General features: G+C 44.5%; 1 protein-coding gene across 17 annotated transcripts in view; it reads right to left on the bottom strand.

The window, feature by feature from the left end:
• The window catches only part of LOC135100596 (uncharacterized), a 412,487-nt gene that overhangs the window by 232,949 nt on the left and 174,538 nt on the right, over positions 1-5,000 (bottom strand). The gene's annotated exons all lie outside the window — the stretch shown is intronic.

Below are 5,000 nucleotides of genomic sequence, written 5' to 3' on the forward strand. Positions count from 1 at the left end.
AAACATGTAAGAAGCAGCATAGAAGTAAATAAACAGACAGATAACATAAAGGCAAATAGATAAACTGAGGTGAGCAAAAATAAACACAAATAAAAGATGAATATTCAAACAAACCTTTAGAATGATACATAATAACATACTGTACACTCATCACTGACCTAAATATTCACTAACTTAGTCAGCCTCTGAGGACACACTGCCCTAAACTATATTGATTCCAACACTCAAATTCCACACGCAATATTCCTTGAAGCTCAGACCTTAACTTGCCAAGACATGTTCGTGGAAAGCATACCAAAACAGTGCAAAGGAAGACAAATGAATAATGAGAATGAACAGATGACCGTCAAGATCAGGAAGAGGAGGAGGAGGAGGAGGAGGAGGAGGAGGAGGAGGAATAAGAGGAGGAGAAAAAATGCAGGTGTGTAGTTGGCAAGCTAAAGTTGGATGGAGAGTAGAGAGTAATTTGAGGTGACGGGAGGGGAGAGGAGAGGGGAAGGAGGAGCAATATAGGTAGCTATGGTGAAGAAGGAAGTGAGACTGGAATGGGGAAGCAGAGGAGGAAGGAGGATGTGAGGTGAAGGGAAGACAAAGGCAAAGTGAGAACTGAACGTAAATATAAAGGGATGGGAAAGTATTATCATGTTTATTTAATTACGTGCTTAACAAAAATACGTTCAAGGAGAAAGAAGAAAGATGGACCAGGATTTCAGAGTCAGGAGAGGGAATGTAGAAGAGACTGAAAAACGAGGAGGAAGAGGAGGAGGAACCAGGCGATAAGAAACAGAGAACAAAAAGGAGACTGAAAGACAAGGGAGAGTAAGGAATAAGGAGATAAGGACTCAGAGGAGAATATAGAAGAGATTGAAAGAGAATGAAGGAAGAGGACCCAAGCGATAAGAGACAGAAGAGGATATAGAAGAGACTGAAAGAGAACGAAGGAAGAGGAACCATCCGATAAGAGGCAGAGGAGGAAAATTAACGTAGCAGAGATCGAAAGAGAAGAGAAATGAAGAAGTAACCCCGTTAGTAAAGAATCAGGTGGGGGAAGACGAACGGTCAAAGTAGGTGGAAGTGAACCAATCTCAAGAACCACCTGTTTTCTCCTCCACGCCACCTGCCTGCTTGCCTCCCTCCCTTCTCCCTACCTGCCACCTATCACCTCCCCCTCCCATTCCCTGCCTCCTCCCCTATCAACCCTCCCTCTTCTCTTCTCCCCTATCACCCTGTCCCCCCAGGTTGTAAATATAGAAGAGTAATTGTGTCACCAGAATACCCATCGCTTGGCAGGGTGAGGCACGGCAGGGGTGAGGTAGGGATGAGGAGGGAGATGGATGGAGAGAGGGAGGGGTGAGGGAAGGAAGGCAGAGGGGAGAAATATCTGATACGAGGTGATGCGACAAGTGGGGCGGTGTATAGGTGGTGTTAGAGAGAGAGAGAGAGAGAGAGAGAGAGAGAGAGAGAGAGAGAGAGAGAGAGAGAGAGAGAGAGAGAGAGAGAGAGAGAGAGAGAGAAGCAATGTAACAGACTAACACAGATATAACAAACAATAACAAAGCCAGATACAAAAATATATATATGTATAAATTATGAAGTGAGCTGCTGAAGATAAATTATAGATAACAAAAGGCAATAAATCTTCACGCTACACAACAAGGAAGGAGGAGAAGAAAGGACGAGGAAGATGGAATGCGCTGCACCTTCTCCTCCTCCTCCTCCTCCTCCTCTTAACCCATCCACCTCCATACCCTTCTTCCTCCTTCCTCTCCACCTCTGAACCCCACTTTCCTTCTCCTAGTTCTCCCCCTTCCCGCTACCGAAACCTCCTCCCTGTCTTTCTTCCTCCTCCTCCTCCTCCCCCTCCTCCTCCTCCTGTCTCCTGTCACCCGCAACATACACTTCATCACCTTTATTTACCTCCGCCTGAGGTTATTCCCGTGCTGGCGAGGCGAGGCTTGTGGCGACGAGCCCACCGGACACAAACACACACACACACACACACACACACACACACACACACACACACACACACACACACACACACCTATTTCCGGCAATAATAAATGGTAAAAAATAAAATCAAGATAAATTGCCTAATTTCAAACTTGTTTATGATGAGATAGTTTACTGCATACGCACGCAACCAAGCGCGCGCACACACACACACACGCACACACACACACACACACACACACACACACACACACACACACACACACACACCACAACAGCAACAACAACAACAGCAAAAAAGGATTAAGATAAATTGCCCGACCCCAAACTTGTTTATGATAAGATAGGTAACACACACACACACACACACACACACACACACACACACACACACACACACACACACGTGACGTCGGTCCTTCACAGAAATAGAATCCCTCCCTTTTTTTTCCTGACCTTGAATTGCAGACATATAATTGTATTCTTTCCACCTTGGTAATCGATTATCATGTCATTTCTTGGTATATTATTTTTTTCTCTCCTTCTGGCCTTTACTGAGGTTCCAGGTATTGCAAGGAAGGAAGGTACAATCTTGATCAATAGTTGAGTAAAAAAACATACTTACTTTTTTTGGCCTTTACTCAAGATCTAAGGATTGGAATGGCAGTCGCGGTCAATAGCTGAGTTACGTACCACAATTATTTCTTCTTTGCTTTGTATTATTTTGATTTTAAGTCCTCTGATCCGCTAGTAACCAATCAGTTGTCAGGTTTTGGACTTTCACATATACTTTAAGGCAACAGAGGTGACTAATCAGGTCCTCAAGTGTGTTTTACCCATTAATGATGCAGAATACTCATCATAATACTCACAGAATCATGAAAGCAGCGCTGAAAACCGTACTAACTTCCCGCAAGGCCTCTTAAAAGTGAAGGAATTAGGGAGCAAAACGTTAGAGAATGAAGTCCTTTATAAAAACACAGTCAGGAAATAAAACAAGACAGTGGAAATGAGTTCAGAATAATACTTCACTTCCGATCACGACCGTACAGATTAGTAAACTTAAAAACAAGGTAAACAAAGCAAGGAATGAGTGCAAAAAATTAATTGACTTTTAACCGCAACTGTACAGACTCTGCCACAAGCGCCCCTATGCAATGCAGCGCTGCGTCACGTGCTGTTACCAGGTGGCTGTGAATCATAACTGTGACACGAGAGCTTGCCAGACGCAGTGCAGTGCCCCCTCGTCCTCTCTCTTTCCCGACCTCTCCAGCCAACCTTTCCCCTCTCTTTTTCTCTGTCTGCTCCCTCTTCCTCCCTCTCTTCCACCTCCCAGCTATCCTTTCCTCTCTCTTTCCCTCTATCTGCTCCCTCTTCCTCCCTCTCTTCCACCCCTCAGTTCTCTTTTCCTCTCTTTCTCACTATCTGCTCCCTCTTTCTCTCTCTTTCCCGTCCCCCAGCCCTCCTTTACTCCTTTCCTCTCTATATCTGCTCCCTCTTTTCCCTTTTTTCCCGCTGTTGCATTCCCTTTTACTCTATCTCTTCCTCTATCACTTAGTTCCTCTTCCCTTCTTTTCTGACCCTGTTTTCATCTATCTCTTTCCTTTTCACATTCTGGATTTTCTTCCCTCCCTCGTTCTTGACCCTCCCTGCCCTGCTTTTCATCCCTCCCTTACTCTGTTCCTCAGTTACTATTTCTCTCCTTCACTCCCTTCGTTCCTTCTTTCTCTTTCCTCCGCTCCTCATTCCCTCCGTTTTTTTTTTTTTCTTTCCCGTCGTCTCTGTCTTTCCTATGTCCCTCCGTCCCCTCCCCCTATCCCTCCCTCACTCCTTCCCTATCGTTACCCTCATTTCGTCTCAATGTTCTAAGTTACAAATGTTTTACGCCTCGTTTTGCTGACACGCGCGGCGCTCAGGGTAAGGAGACGCGGCATTGCACACGTTTCCTCACCTTTTACTCTCAAACTCCGCGTCTCTTTGATAAATATGGACCAAAAATAAGAGATAAAAATCCGTTGCGAGCGTGTCTGAGTCGCGACGCTGGCACGGGAACACAAATGCCTCGCCAACTCACTGAGGAATATTTAATAAGACTCATGTTCTCGGGCGTAACTTATCTAGTGGAGCGTCGCGCGGCGGTGTGTGAGTTGGGAGTTTTAGGGAGAATGAAGAGGGACTTTTCAATGGGAGTTTGAGGTTTTGGGAACGCGTCAGGTCGTCAGGAGGTCATTCATTCCCGCTGCTTTCCGGGTTAGCCTCGCCCCTCGCACCCCGATCAACACCTCGTGATGATGGTAATATTACTAAGTGTCTCATTGTAGTAAAAGGGAGGAAAATGACTCATAAATGACATACATACGTACAAGCATTATATTCAACTATTTAAATTTAGTTCCGTATACAAAAATATGGATATGCCTGTATTTAATTTCAACATATAATTATATTATATTACCTAAATTTGTTTTCGTACATAAAACATCAATTAACCTATAATATAAATATACGTCATTATATTAGAAGTTTAGTTTTTTCTCATTTTCTTCATTTGTGCTCCCCTCTTTCCTTCCCTCTTACTCCTCTCTTTCCTTCCCTACCCTCATTGACCTTCTCCTCACTCTCGTTCCTTCCATCATCATCCTTCATGACCCTGTTTTCCCCATTCCATCTCCCGTTCTTTCCCTCTTCTGTTCTTCCTTCACCCATCACCTCTATGTTTCTCTTAGTCCATCCTACGCTCCATTTTCTCTCCCTCTTCTCCCTTATCATCCATATCACCCTTCCTCTTCCTTCGTCCTTGTATATTCCTCCGTCACTTAACATTTCCCTCTTCCTCATCAACATTCTTCCCCTTCCTGCTCTTCCATCACTCAGCATTCCTCTTTTTTTTTTCAGTTCATCTTCTTATCCATACTTCTCCACCACCACCACCACCAACAACAACAACAAAAACAACACCTCCTCCTCGTCTTCTACCACAACCACCAACTTCTCTTCCTCTTCCTTCAACACCTCAACACCCTTTACCACCACTAGCACCACCAACA

Source organism: Scylla paramamosain, chromosome 5 (assembly GCF_035594125.1).
Source record: "Scylla paramamosain isolate STU-SP2022 chromosome 5, ASM3559412v1, whole genome shotgun sequence".
Taxonomy (NCBI): domain Eukaryota; kingdom Metazoa; phylum Arthropoda; class Malacostraca; order Decapoda; family Portunidae; genus Scylla; species Scylla paramamosain.